Raw genomic sequence first — 16,747 nt, forward strand, 5'->3', positions numbered from 1 at the left:
TTTTTCATTATGCATATCATTATCTTCGTTATATCTTTTATGCATGATGAATTGTCTTCATAAGTTGAAGTGGATCTCCACAAGTACAACCTGCCATGTGCATTTGCATTCCAAAAGCAAAATACTGATATGCACATCTTCAGGGGGAGCCTTTTGCTACTTATGAATACAATACCTTAATCCTCTACAATTTCACATAATTTTATCCCCGTTGAAAACTTCAACCAGTTTGTCATCAATCACCAAAGAGGGGGAGATTGTAAGTGCATCTAGTGCCACCCCTAGTTGGTTTTGGAGTATTGACGACAAACCTGGTTGAGGGACTGATGTGTTTGCGAGAATTGCAGGATAACACAAGTAGTAGTCCCTCATTGATTCGGTTTACCTACCGGAGATGACCCCTAAAAATGTGTGAATGATAACCCACAAGTATAGGGGATCGCAACAGTTTTCAAGGGTAGAGTATTCAACCCAAATTTATTGATTCGACACAAGGGGAGCCAAAGAATATTCTCAAGTATTAGCAGCTAAGTTGTCAATTCAACCACACCTGGATAACTTAGTATCTGCAGCAAAGTATTTAGTAGCAAAGTAATATGATAGTAGTGGTAACGGTAACAAAAGTAACGGAAGCAAAAGTAATATTTTTGGTGTTTTGTAGTGATTGTAACAGTAGCAACGGAAAAGTAAATAAGCGAAGAACAATATGTGAAAAGCTCGTAGGCATTGGATCGGTGATGGAGAATTATGCCGGATGCGATTCATCATGTAACAATCATAACATAGGGTGACACAGAACTAGCTCCAATTCATCAATGTAATGTAGGCATGTATTCCGAATATAGTCATACGTGCTTCTGGAAAAGAACTTGCATGACATCTTTTGTCCTACCCTCCCGTGGCAGCGGGGTCCTAATGGAAACTAAGGGATATTAAGGCCTCCTTTTAATAGAGTACTGGAACAAAGCATTAGCACATAGTGAATACATGAACTCCTCAAACTATGGTCATCACCGGGAGTGGTCCCGATTATTGTCACTTCGGGGTTGCCGGATCATAACACATAGTAGGTGACTATAGACTTGCAAGATAGGATCAAGAACACACATATATTCATGAAAACATAATAGGTTCAGATATGAAATCATGGCACTCGGGCCCTAGTGACAAGCATTAAGCATAGCAAAATCATAGCAACATCAATCTCAGAACATAGTGGATATTAGGGATCAAACCCTAACAAAACTTACTCGATTACATGATAGATCTCATCCAACCCATCACCGTCCAGCAAGCCTACAATGGAATTACTCACGCACGGCGGTGAGCATCATGAAATTAGTGATGGAGGATGGTTGATGATGACGATGGCGACGAATCCCCCTCTCCGAAGCCCCGAAAGGACTCCAGATCAGCCCTCCCGAGAGGTTTTAGGGCTTGGCGGCGGCTCCATATCGTAAAACGCGATGAATTCTTCTCCTTGATTTTTTCTCTCCCTGAAAGCAAATATATAGAGTTGGAGTTGAGGTTGGAGGAGCTCCAGGGGGCCCACGAGGTAGGGGGCGCGCCCCCCACCCTCGTGGACAAGGTGTGGGCCCCCTGGTCTTCATCTTTTGCAAGGATTTTTTATTATTTCCAAATAGACGTTCCGTGGAGTTTCAGGTCATTCCGAGAACTTTTGTTTCTGCACATAAATAACACCATGGAAAGTCTGCTGAAAACAGCGTCAGTCCGGGTTAGTTCCATTCAAATCATGCAAATTAGAGTCCAAAACAAGGTCAAAAGTGTTTGGAAAAGTAGATACGACGGAGACGTATCAACTCCCCCAAGCTTAAACATTTGCTTGTCCTCAAGCAATTCAGTTGATAAACTGAAAGTGATAAAGAAAAACTTTTACAAACTCTGTTTGCTCTTGTTATTGTAAATATGTAAAGCCAGCATTCAAGTTTTCAGCAAAGATTATGACTAACCACATTTGCAATAACTCTTAGGTCTCATGTTTACTCATATCAATAGCATAATCAACTAGCGAGTCATAATAATAAATCTCGGATGACAACACTTTCTCAAAACAATCATGATATGATATAACAAGATGGTATCTCGCTAGCCCTTTCTGAGACCGCAGAACATAAATGCAGAGCACCTTTAAAGATCAAGGACTGACTAGACATTGTAATTCATGGTAAAAGAGATCCAGTCATAGTCATACCCAATATAAATTAATAGTAATGGATGCAAATGACAGTTGTGCTCTCCAGCTAGTGCTTTTTAATAAGAGGGTGATGACTCAACATAAAAGTAAATAGATAGGCCCTTCGCAGGGAAGCAGGGATTTGTAGAGGTGCCAGAGCTCGGTTTTGAAATAGAGATAAATAATATTTTGAGCGGCATACTTTCATTATCAACATAACAACCAAGAGATGGCGATATCTTCTATGTGTTGGGGATCGTAGCAGAAATTTAAAATTTTCTACGCATCACCAAGATCAATCTATGGAGTTTACTAGCAACGAGAAGGAAAGGAGTGCATCTACATACCCTTGTAGATCGCGAGCGGAAGCGTTCAAGTGAACGGGGTTGATGGAGTCGTACTCGTCGTGATCCAAATCACCGATGACCGAGCGCCGAACGGACGGCACCTCCGTGTTCAACACACGTACGGTTGGGGAAGACGTCTCCTCCTTCTTGATCCAGCAAGGGGAAGGAGAGGTTGATGGAGATCCAGCAGCACGACGGTGTGGTGGTGGAAGCAGTGGGGATCTCGGTAGGGCTTCGCCAAGCTCAGCGAGAGGGAGAGGTGTTACGGGGAAGAGGGAGGCGCCAGGGGCTTGGGTCCGGCTGCCCTCCCTCCCCCCTCTTTATATAGGGGTCCAAGGGGGCGCCGGCCCCCAGAGATCCCATCTCAAGGGGGGGCGGGCGGCCAAGGGGGGGAACTTGCCCCCCAAGTCAAGTGGGGCGCCCCCCCACCCCTAGGGTTTCCAACCCTAGGCGCAGGGGAGGCCCAAGGGGGGCGCACCAGCCCACCAGGGGCTGGTTCCCTCCCCCACTTCAGCCCATGGGGCCCTCCGGGATAGGTGGCCCCACCCGGTGGACCCCCGGGACCCTTCCGGTGGTCCCGGTACAATACCGGTGACCCCCGAAACTTTCCCGGTGGCCGAAACTGGACTTCCTATATATAATTCTTCACCTCCGGACCATTCCGGAACTCCTCGTGACGTCCGGGATCTCATCCGGGACTCCGAACAACTTTCGGATTTCCGCATACTAATATCTCTACAACCCTAGCGTCACCGAACCTTAAGTGTGTAGACCCTACGGGTTCGGGAGACATGCAGACATGACCGAGACGACTCTCCGGTCAATAACCAACAGCGGGATCTGGATACCCATGTTGGCTCCAACATGTTCCACGATGATCTCATCGGATGAACCACGATGTCGAGGATTCAATCAATCCCGTATACAATTCCCTTTGTCAATCGGTACGTTACTTGCCCGAGATTCGATCGTCGGTATCCCAATACCTTGTTCAATCTCGTTACCGGCAAGTCACTTTACTCGTACCGTAATGCATGATCCCGTGACCAAACACTTAGTCACATTGAGCTCATTATGATGATGCATTACTGAGTGGGCCCAGAGATACCTCTCCGTCATACGGAGTGACAAATCCCAGTCTCGATTCGTGCCAACCCAACAGACACTTTCGGAGATACCCGTAGTGCACCTTTATAGCCACCCAGTTACGTTGTGACGTTTGGCACACCCAAAGCACTCCTATGGTATCCGGGAGTTGCACAATCTCATGGTCTAAGGAAATGACACTTGACATTTGGAAAAGCTCTAGCAAACGAACTACACGATCTTGTGCTATTCTTAGGATTGGGTCTTGTCCATCACATCATTCTCCTAATGATGTGATCCCGTTATCAATGACATCCAATGTCCATAGTCAGGAAACCATGACTATCTGTTGATCAACGAGCTAGTCAACTAGAGGGTCACTAGGGACATGTTGTGGTCTATGTATTCACACATGTATTACGATTTCCGGATAACACAATTATAGCATGAACAATAGACAATTATCATGAACAAGGAAATATAATAATAACCATTTTATTATTGCCTCTAGGGCATATTTCCAACAGTCTCCCACTTGCACTAGAGTCAATAATCTAGTTACATTGTGATGAATCGAACACCCATAGAGTTCTGGTGTTGATCATGTTTTGCTCTAGGGAGAGGTTTAGTCAACGGATCTGCTACATTCAGGTCCGTATGTACTTTACAAATATCTATGTCTCCATTTTGAACATTTTCACGAATGGAGTTGAAGCGACGCTTGATATGCCTGGTCTTCCTGTGAAACCTGGGCTCCTTGGCAAGGGCAATAGCTCCAGTGTTGTCACAGAAGAGAGTCATCGGGCCCGACGCATTGGGATAACTCCTAGGTCGGTAATGAACTCCTTCACCCAGATTGCTTCTTGTGCTGCCTCTGAGGCCGGCATGTATTCCGCTTCACATGTAGATCCCACCACAACGCTTTGCTTGCAACTGCACCAGCTTACTGCCCCACCATTCAAAATATACACGTATCCGGTTTGTGACTTAGAGTCATCCAGATCTGTGTCGAAACTAGCATCGACGTAACCCTTTACGACGAGCTCTTCGTCACCTCCATAAACGAGAAACATATCCTTAGTCCTCTTCAGGTACTTCAGGATATTCTTGACCGCTGTCCAGTGTTCCATGCCGGGATTACTTTAGTACCTTCCTACCAAACTTACGGCAAGGTTTACATCAGGTCTGGTACACAGCATGGCATACATAATAGACCCTATGGCCGAGGCATAGGGGACGACACTCATCTTTTCTCTATCTTCTGCCGTGGTCGGGCATTGAGCCGTGCTCAATCTCACACCTTGCAATACAGGCAAGAACCCCTTCTTGGACTGATCCATATTGAACTTCTTCAATATCTTGTCAAGGTATGTGCTTTGTGAAAGACCTATGAGGCGTCTCGATCTATCTCTATAGATCTTGATGCCTAATATGTAAGCAGCTTCTCCAAGGTCCATCATTGAAAAACACTTATTCAAGTAGGCCTTTATACTTTCCAAGAATTCTATATCATTTCCCATCAATAGTATATCATCCACATATAATATGAGAAATGCTACAGAGCTCCCACTCACTTTCTTGTAAACACAGGCTTCTCCATAAGTCTGTGTAAACCCAAACGCTTTGATCATCTCATCAAAGCGAATGTTCCAACTCCGAGATGCCTGCACCAGCCCATAGATTGAGCGCTAGAGCTTGCATACTTTGTCAGCATTCTTAGGATTGACAAAACCTTCCGGCTGCATCATATACAATTCTTCCTTAAGGAAGCCGTTAAGGAATGCCGTTTTGACGTCCATTTGCCATATTTCATAATCGTAGAATGCGGCAATTGCTAACATGATTCGGACGGACTTCAGCTTCGCTACGGGTGAGAAGGTCTCATCGTAGTCAACTCCTTGAACTTGTCGATAACCCTTAGCGACAAGTCGAGCTTTATAGATGGTAACATTTCCATCCGCGTCCGTCTTCTTCTTAAAGATCCATTTATTTTCTATCGCTCGCCGATCATCGGGCAAGTCTTTCAAAGTCCACACTTTGTTTTCATACATGGATCCTATCTCGGATTGCATGGCTTCAAGCCATTTGTTGGAATCTGGACCCGCCATTGCTTCTTCATAGTTCGAAGGTTCACCGTTGTCCAACAACATGATTTCCAGGACAGGGTTGCCGTACCACTCTGGCGCGGAACGTGTCCTTGTGGACCTACGAAGTTCAGTAGGAGCTTGATCCGAAGTACCTTGATCATCATCATCATTAACTTCCTCTCTAGTTGGTGCATGCACCACAGGAACATTTTCCTGAGCTGCGCTACTTTCCGCTTCAAGAGGCAGTACTTCATCTAGCTCTACCTTCCTCCCACTTACTTCTTTCGAGAGAAACTCTTTCTCCAGAAAGGACCCATTCTTGGCAATGAAGATCTTGCCTTCGGATCTGAGGTAGAAGGTATACCCAATGGTTTCCTTAGGGTATCCTATGAAGACGCATTTTACCGACTTGGGTTCGAGCTTTTCAGGTTGAAGTTTCTTGACATAAGCATCGCATCCCCAAACTTTAAGAAACGACAGCTTAGGTTTCTTTCCAAACCATAATTCATACGGTGTCGTCTCAACGGATTTCGACGGAGCCCTATTTAAAGTGAATGCGGCAGTCTCTAAAGCATAACCCCAGAATGATAGCGGTAGATCGGTAAGAGACATCATAGATCGCACCATATCCAATAGAGTGCGATTACGACGTTCGGACACACCATTACGCTGAGGTGTTCCAGGCGGCGTGAGTTGTGAAACAATTCCACATTTCCTTAAGTGTGTGCCAAATTCGTGACTCAAATATTCCCCTCCACGATCTGATCGTAAGAACTTTATTTTCCTGTCACGTTGATTCTCAACCTCACTCTGAAATTCCTTGAACTTTTCAAAGGTCTCAGACTTGTGTTTCATTCAATAGACATACCCATATCTACTCAAGTCATCAGTGAGGGTGAGAACATAACGATAGCCACCGCGAGCCTCAACACTCATTGGACCGCACACATCAGTATGTATGATTTCCAATAAGTTGGTTGCTCACTCCATTGTTCCGAAGAACGGAGTCTTGGTCATCTTACCCATGAGGCATGGTTCGCACGTGTCAAATGATTCGTAATCAAGAGACTCCAAAAGTCCATCTGCATGGAGCTTCTTCATGCGTTTAACACCAATGTGACCAAGGCGGCAGTGTCACAAGTATGTGGGACTATCATTATCAACCTTACATTTCTTGGCATTCACACTATGAACATGTGTAACATCACGTTCGAGATTCATTAAGAATAAATCATTGACCAGCGGGGCATGACCATAAAACATATCTCTCATATAAATAGAACAACCATTATTCTCGGATTTAAATGAGTAGCCATCTCGAATTAAACGAGATCCTGATACAATGTTCATGCTCAAAGCTGGCACTAAATAACAATTATTGAGGTTTAAAACTAATCCCGTAGGTAAATGTAGAGGTAGCGTGCCGACGGCGATCACATCGACCTTGGAACCATTCCCGACGCGCATCGCCACCTCGTCCTTTGCCAGTCTCCGTTTATTCCGCAGCTCCTGCTTTGAGTTACAAATATGAGCAACCGCACTGGTATCAAATACCCAGGAGCTACTACGAGTGCTGGTAAGGTACACATCAATAACATGTATATCACATATACCTTTGGTATTGCCGGCCTTCTTATCCGCTAAGTACTTGGGGCAGTTCCGCTTCAAGTGACCACTTCCCTTGCAATAAAAGCACTCAGTCTCAGGCTTGGGTCCATTCTTTGGCTTCTTCCCGGCAACTGGCTTACCGGGCGCAGCAACTCCCTTGCCGTCCTTCTTGAAGTTCTTCTTACCCTTGCCTTTCTTGAACTTAGTGGTTTTATTCACCATCAACACTTGATGTTCCTTTTTGATCTCCACCTCTGCTGATTTCAGCATTGAATATACCTCAGGAATGGTCTTTTCCATCCCCTGCATATTGAAGTTCATCACAAAGCTCTTGTAGCTCGGTGGAAGCGACTGAAGGATTCTGTCAATGACCGCGTCATCTGGGAGATTAACTCCCAGCTGAGTCAAGCGGTTGTGTAACCCAGACATTTTGAGTATGTACTCACTGACAGAACTATTTTCCTCCATCTTACAACTGAAGAACTTGTCGGAGACTTCATATCTCTCGACCCGGGCATGAGCTTGGAAAACCATTTTCAGGTCTTCGAACATCTCATATGCTCCGTGTTGCTCAAAACGCTTTTGGAGCCCCGGTTCTAAGCTGTAAAGCATGCCGCACTGAACGAGGGAGTAATCATCAGCACGCTGCTGCCAAGCGTTCATAACGTCTTGGTTCTCTGGGATGGGTGCGTCACCTATCGGTGCTTCCAGGACATAATCTTTCTTGGCAGCTATGAGGATGATCCTCAGGTTCCGGACCCAGTCCGTATAGTTGCTGCCATCATCTTTCAGCTTGGTTTTCTCTAGGAACGCGTTGAAGTTGAGGGCAACATTAGCATGGGCCATTTGATCTACAAGACATATTGTAAAGATTTTAGACTAAGTTCATGATAATTAAGTTCATCTAATCAAATTATTCAATGAACTCCCACTCAGATAGACATCCGTCTAGTCATCTAAGTGAAACATGATCCGAGTCAACTAGGTCGTGTCCGATCATCACGTGAGACGGACTAGTCAACATCGATGAACATCTTCATGTTGATCGTATCTTCTATACGACTCATGCTCGACCTTTCGGTCTTCCGTGTTCCGAGGCCATGTCTGTACATGCTAGGCTCGTCAAGTCAACCTAAGTGTATTGCGTGTGTAAATCTGTCTTACACCCATTGTATGTGAACGTTAGAATCTATCACACCCGAACATCACGTGGTGCTTCGAAACAACGGACTTTCGTAACGGCGCACAGTTAGGGGGAACACTTTCTTGAAATTATTATAAGGGATCATCTTACTTACTACCGTCGTTCTAAGCAAATAAGATATAAAACATGATAAACATCACATGCAATCAAATAGTGACATGATATGGCCAATATCATTTTGCTCCTTTTGATCTCCATCTTCGGGGCGCCATGATCATCTTCGTCACCGTCATGACACCATGATCTCCATCATCATGATCTCCATCATCGTGTCTTCATGAAGTTGTCACGCCAACGATTACTTCTATTTCTATGGCTAACGTGTTTAGCAATAAAGTAAAGTAATTTACATGGCGTTATTCAATGACACGCAGGTCATACAAAAATAAAGACAACTCCTATGGCTCCTGCCGGTTGTCATACTCATCGACATGCAAGTCGTGATTCCTATTACAAGAACATGATCAATCTCATACATCACATATAATTCATTCATCACATCCTTTTGGCCATATCACATCACAAGGCATATGCTGCAAAAACAAGTTAGACGTCCTCTAATTGTTGTTGCATGTTTTTACGTGGCTTCTATAGGTTTCTAGCAAGAACGTTTCTTACCTACGTAAAACCACAACGTGATATGCCAATTTCTATTTACCCTTCATCAGGACCCTTTTCATCGAATCCGATCCGACTAAAGTGGGAGAGACAGACACCCGCTAGCCACCTTATGCAACTAGTGCATGTCAGTCGGTGGAACCTGTCTCACGTAAGCGTACGTGTAAGGTCGGTCCGGGCCGCTTCATCCCACGATGCCGCCGAAACAAGATAAGACTAGTAGTGGCAAGAAAAATTGACAACATCTACGCCCACAACAAGTTTGTGTTCTACTCGTGCATAGAAACTACGCATAGACCTAGCTCATGATGCCACTGTTGGGGATCGTAGCAGAAATTTAAAATTTTCTACGCATCACCAAGATCAATCTATGGAGTTTACTATCAACGAGAAGGAAAGGAGTGCATCTACATACCCTTGTAGATCACGAGCGGAAGCGTTCAAGTGAACGGGGTTGATGGAGTCGTACTCATCGTGATCCAAATCACCGATGACCGAGCGCCGAACGGACGGCACCTCCGTGTTCAACACACGTACGGTTGGGGAAGACGTCTCCTCCTTCTTGATCCAGCAAGGGGAAGGAGAGGTTGATGGAGATCCAGCAGCACGACGGTGTGGTGGTGGAAGCAGCGGGGATCTCGGCAGGGCTTCGCCAAGCTCAGCGAGAGGGAGAGGTGTTACGGGGAAGAGGGAGGCGCCAGGGGCTTGGGTCCGGCTGCCCTCCCTCCCCCCTCTTTATATAGGGGTCCAGGGGGGCGCCGGCCCCCAGAGATCCCATCTCAAGGGGGGGGGCGGCGGCCAAGGGGGGGAACTTGCCCCCCAAGTCAAGTGGGGTGCCCCCCCACCCCTAGGGTTTCCAACCCTAGGCGCAGGGGAGGCCCAAGGGGGGCACACCAGCCCACCAGGGGCTGGTTCCCTTCCCCACTTCAGCCCATGGGGCCCTCCAGGATAGGTGGCCCCACCCGGTGGACCCCCGGGACCCTTCCGGTGGTCCCGGTACAATACCGGTGACCCCCGAAACTTTCCCGGTGGCCGAAACTAGACTTCCTATATATAATTCTTCACCTACGGACCATTCCGGAACTCCTCGTGACGTCCGGGATCTCATCCGGGACTCCGAACAACTTTCAGATTTCCGCATACTAATATCTCTACAACCCTAGCGTCACCGAACCTTAAGTGTGTAGACCCTACGGGTTCGGGAGACATGCAGACATGACCGAGACGACTCTCCGGTCAATAACCAACAGCGGGATCTGGATACCAATGTTGGCTCCCACATGTTCCACGATGATCTCATCGGATGAACCACGATGTCGAGGATTCAATCAATCCCGTATACAATTCCCTTTGTCAATCGGTACGTTACTTGCTCGAGATTCGATCGTCGGTATCCCAATACCTTGTTCAATCTCATTACCGGCAAGTCACTTTACTCGTACCGTAATGCATGATCCCATGACCAAACACTTGGTCACATTGAGCTCATTATGATGATGCATTACTGAGTGGGCCCAGAGATACCTCTCCGTCATACGGAGTGACAAATCCCAGTCTCGATTTGTGCCAACCCAACAGACACTTTCGAAGATACCCGTAGTGCACCTTTATAGCCACCCAGTTACGTTGTGACGTTTGGCACACCCAAAGAACTCCTATGGTATCCGGGAGTTGCACAATCTCATGGTCTAAGGAAATGATACTTGACATTTGGAAAAGCTCTAGCAAACGAACTACACGATCTTGTGCTATGCTTAGGATTGGGTCTTGTCCATCACATCATTCTCCTAATGATGTGATCCCGTTATCAATGACATCCAATGTCCATAGTCAGGAAACCATGACTATCTGTTGATCAACGAGCTAGTCAACTAGAGGCTCACTAGGGACATGTTGTGGTCTATGTATTCACACACGTATTACGATTTCCAGATAACACAATTATAGCATGAACAATAGACAATTATCATGAACAAGGAAATATAATAATAACCATTTTATTATTGCCTCTAGGGCATATTTCCAACACCATGCTACACACATTATAGGCGGTTCCCAAACAGAATGGTAAAGTTTATACTCCCTCTCCACCAGCAAGCATCAATCCATGACTTGCTCGAAACAACGAGTGTCTCCAACTAGCAACAGTCCCAGGGGGGAGTTTTGTTTGCAATTATTTCGATTTAGTTTGCATAAAGCATGTGACTGGGCATCCCGGTGACCAGCCATTTTCTCGTGAGTGAGGAGCGGAGTCCACTCCTCTTGAGAATAACCCGCCTAACATGGAAGATAAGGGCAGCCCTAGTTGATACATGAGCTATTCGAGCATACAAAACAGAATGTTTATTTGAAGGTTTAGAGTTTGGCACATACAAATTTACTTGGAACGGCAGGTAGATACCGCATATAGGAAGGTATGGTGGACTCATATGGAATAACTTTGGGGTTTAAGGAATTGGATGCACAAGCAGTATTCCCGCTTAGTACCGGTGAAGGCTAGCAAAAGACTGGGAAGCGACCAACTAGAGAGCGACAACAGTCATGAACATGCATTAAAATTAATAAACATTGGATGCAAGCATGAGTAGGATATAATCCACCATGAACATAAATATCGTGAAGGCTATGTTGATTTTGTTTCAACTACATGTGTGAACATGTGCCAAGTCAAGTCACTTAAATCATTCAAAGGAGGATACCACCCCATCATACCACATCACAACCATTTTAATAGCATGTTGGCACGCAAGGTAAACCATTATAACTCATAGCTAATCAAGCATGGCATGAGCAACTATAATCTCTAATTGTCATTGCAAACATGTTTATTCATAATAGGCTGAATCAGGAACGATGAACTAATCATATTTACAAAAACAAGAGAGGTCGAGTTCATACCAGCTTTTCTCATCTCAGTCAGTCCATCATATATCGTCATAATTGCCTTTCACTTGCACGACCGAACGATGTGAATAATAATAAGAGTGCACGTGCATTGGACTAAGCTGGAATCTGCGAGCATTCAATAAACATGAGAAGACAAGGCAATATGGGCTTTTGGTTAAATCAACAATAATGCATATAAGAGCCTCTTCAACAATTTAATCATGGTCTTCTCCTATCGACCCCCAAAGAAAAGAAAAGAAAATAACTATTTACACGGGAAAGCTCCCAACAAGCAAAAGAAGAAGGGGAAATCTTTTTGGGTTTTCTTTTAATTATTACTACTATGGCAAAAAAAGTAAACTAGATAAAAGCTACACTAATTTTTTTTGGTTTTTCTTAAGGTTTAACAAACACACAAGAAGAAAGCAAGAAAAAGAAAATAAACTAGCATGGATAGTACAATGAAAGAGTATGAGCACCGACATCTAGCAATGAGTGTGCGTAAACATAAATGTAATGTCGATGGGAAATACGTACTCCCCCAAGCTTAGGCTTTTGGCCTAAGTTGGTTCATTGCCACGGATGGCCTGGCGGACACCCATAGGTGTAGCTGGGGTCGTACTGAGATGAAGAGGACTCTGACTGCCACTGGCTGGCAGTCATCTCCGGATCCCAAAAGTAATCAGACTGTCGTGGAGGCTCAAATTGTGGTTCCGGCTCCGGGGCTGGTGTAGGGTTCCGGTAAGCTTGAATGGCCGCCCACGGAACGAGATACGGACCTTCAGATAAATTAAACAAGGAAGGAGCAGGCAAGGTAATAGTCTCAGGGTGAGGTTTATCAAAGAACAATTTGTATTTAAGCTCCCCTTCCCTATTCTTAACAATAAAGTCATGTGCTAACATACTCTTATAATCTAAATAAGCATTGGGCAACAATTTTTCTTCTTTCTCATAGAGCCTAATAGGTATGTTATAATGCGTAGCTAGGCGTGAAGCATAAATACCTCCAAAGATGGGACCCTTAGTACGGTTCAGACTTAACCGTTTAGCAATAATACCGCCCATACTAACAGTGTTATCGGAATATAAACCATGGAGCAAAATGATAATATCAGGGACACTAAGGTTTCCACAGTTCCCGCGACCAATTAAGCAACGACTAGCAAATATAGCAAAGTAGCGTAAAACAGGAAAATGTATGCTAGTGATTCTTGCATCGGAAACCTTCCTCGTTTCCCCCATAGTAATGGTGTCAATAAACCCGTCCACATCTTTGCGATGTGGTTCATCTAAGGTACCCTCGAAGGGTATTTTGCAAACCTCGCAAAATTCATCTAGTGGCATCTTCTTAACAACATCATATAAATGAAACTCTACTGAGGGAGGTGATTCCTTAGGAAAATAGTAGAAGTTTTGCACAAAAGTATTGGTGAGTAAGAGATACTGATGACGTTGGTCGCGGAGGAAGTTGGTGAGGCCAGCATTCTCAGCCAATGAATAGAAATCATCATAAATCCCGGCTTTTCTCAAGAAATCATCGGAAGGCCATTCACACGGCCGGACCTCCGCGGTGCGAGGCAAATTATATTTGGGCCTCTGTGCTTCTTCATTTTGCTTTTCCTTCGAGCTTCGGCTCGACGAGCCCCTCAAAAATCTCTTCATTATTTTCTGAAATATTCTGAAATTTTTAGTAACTTCAAACAAAAGTGAACCAACCTCGATAAAATTGATAGCAACTACTCCTACAAGTGCCTAGAGCCTATATCATGCATTAGAACTACTTGAAACCATATAAATTTGACATGCAAGCTCAAGAACATGGTCACCTAGGCAGCACAAATTTGCAATGAATAAAGCACTAGAGCAAAAATTGATTGGACCAATGGAGGAGTCACATACCAAGGAACAATCCCCCAAGCAGTTTTGTGAGAGGTGCTTTGAGCAAGGAGATCAAAAATCGCAGCAAAATGAGCTAGAACTCGTGCTTGAGTTGGATATTGGTGTTTGTGGGAGGAAGAAGGAGTGTATGGGTGCAGGAATAAGTGGAGGAGGGCCACCATGGGCCCACGAGGCAGGGGCGCGCCCTGGGGGGTAGGGCGCGCCCTCCACCCTCATGGCCAGGTGCTTGCCCCTCCTGCTGTGTTCTCAGTGCCAGAAATTCTCAAATATTGTAGAAAAAAATCATATTCCATTTTCAGGGCATTTGGAGAACTTTTATTTTCGGGGTATTTTTATATTGCACGGGTAAATCAGGAAACAGACAGAAAAATACTATTTTTACTTTATTTCAACTAAATAACAGAAAGTAGAAAGAGGGTACAGAAGGTTGTGCCTTCTAGTTTCATCCATCTCATGCTCATCAAAAGGAATCCACTAACAAGGTTGATAAAGTCTTGTTAACAAACTCATTCCGAATAATCATGGAACCGGAGAAATTTCGAATAACACTATGTTACCTCAACGGGGATATGCACATCCCCAATAATAAGAATATCATATTTCTTCTTGACAGTAGGAAGAGGAAATTCAAAACCTCCAAATATAATCGATGGAATTTTTCCAATAAAGTTGATACTATGAACTTGAGGTTGTTTCCTCGGAAAGTGTACCGTATGCTCATTATCATTAACATGAAAAGTGACATTGCCTTTGTTGCAATCAATAACAGCCCCTGCAGTATTCAAAAAAGGTCTTCCAAGAATAATAGACATGCTATCTCAAGGAAATATGCCCTAGAGGCAATAATAAAGTTATTATTTATTTCCTTATATCATGATAAATGTTTATTATTCATGCTAGAATTGTATTAACCGGAAACATAATACATGTGTGAATACATAGACAAACATAGTGTCACTAGTATGCCTCTACTTGACTAGCTCGTTGATCAAAGATGGTTATGTTTCCTAGCCATAGACATGAGTTGTCATTTGATTAACGGGATCACATCATTAGGAGAATGATGTGATTGACTTGACCCATTCCGTTAGCTTAGCACACGATCGTTTAGTATTCTGCTATTGCTTTCTTCATGACTTATACATGTTCCTATGACTATGAGATTATGCAACTCCCGTTTACCAGAGGAACACTTTGTGTGCTACCAAACGTCACAACGTAACTGGGTGATTATAAAGGTGCTCTACAGGTGTCTCCGAAGGTACTTGTTGGGTTGGCGTATTTCGAGATTAGGATTTGTCACTCCGATTGTCGGAGAGGTATCTCTGGGCCCACTCGGTAATGCACATCACTTAAGCCTTGCAAGCATTGCAACTAATGAGTTAGTTGCGGGATGATGTATTACGGAACGAGTAAAGAGACTTGCTGGTAACGAGATTGAACTAGGTATTGAGATACCGACGATCGAATCTCGGGCAAGTAACATACCGATGACAAAGGGAACAACGTATGTTGTTATGCGGTCTGACCGATAAAGATCTTCGTAGAATATGTGGGAGCCAATATGAGCATCCAGGTTCCGCTATTGGTTATTGACCGGAGACGTGTCTCGGTCATGTCTACATAGTTCTCGAACCCGTAGGGTCCGCACGCTTAAAGTTCGATGACGGTTATATTATGAGTTTATGTGTTTTGATGTACCGAAGGTAGTTCGGAGTCCCGGATGAGATCGGGGACATGACGAGGAGTCTCGAAATGGCCGAGACGTAAAGATCGATATATTGGACGACTATATTCAGACTTCGGAAAGGTTCCGAGTGATTCGGGTATTTATCGGAGTACCGGAGAGTTACGGGAATTCGCCGGGGAGAAGTATTGGGCCTTATTGGGCCATACGGGAATAGAGGAGAGAGGCCAAAAGGAAGGAGGCGCGCACCCCCCCTCTGGTCCGAATTGGACAAGGGGTGCAGCCCCCTTTTCCTTCTCCCTCTCCCCCTCTTTCCGTCTCTCCTACTCCAACAAGGAAAGGAGGAGTCCTACTCCCGATGGGAGTAGGACTCCCCCCTTGGCGCGCCCTCCTCCTTGGCCGGCCGCCTCCCCCCTTGCTCCTTTATATACGGGGGCAGGGGGCACCCAATAGACACAACAATTGATCGTTTGATCTTTTAGCCGTGTGCGGTGCCCCCCTCCACCATAGTCCACCTCGATAATACTGTAGCGGTGCTTAGGCGAAGCCCTGCGTCGGTAGAACATCATCATCGTCACCACGCCGTCGTGCTGACGAAACTCTCCCTCAACACTCGGCTGGATCGGAGTTCGAGGGACGTCTTCGGGCTGAACGTGTGCTGAACTCGGAGGTGCAGTGCGTTCGGTACTTGATCGGTCGGATCGTGAAGACGTACGACTACATCAACCGCGTTGTGCTAACACTTCCGCTTTCGGTCTACGAGGGTACGTGGACAACACTCTCCCCTCTCGTTGCTATGCATCACCATGATTTTGCATGTGCGTAGGAATTTTTTTGAAATTACTACGTTCCCCAACAGTGGCATCCGAGCCTGGTTTTATGCGTTGATGTTATATGCATGAGTAGAACACAAGTGAGTTGTGGGTGATATAAGTCATACTGCTTACCAGCATGTCATACTTTGGTTCGGCGGTATTGTTGGATGAAGCGGCCCGGACCGACATTACGCGTACGCTTACGCGAGACTGGTTCTACCAATGTGCTTTGCACAGAGGTGGCTGGCGGGTATTAGTTTCTCCAACTTTAGTTGAACCGAGTGTGGCTACGCCCGGTCCTTGCGAAGGTTAAAAC

The sequence above is a fragment of the Aegilops tauschii genome, chromosome 5 (genome assembly GCF_002575655.3).
Source record: "Aegilops tauschii subsp. strangulata cultivar AL8/78 chromosome 5, Aet v6.0, whole genome shotgun sequence".
In the NCBI taxonomy this organism is placed as follows: domain Eukaryota; kingdom Viridiplantae; phylum Streptophyta; class Magnoliopsida; order Poales; family Poaceae; genus Aegilops; species Aegilops tauschii.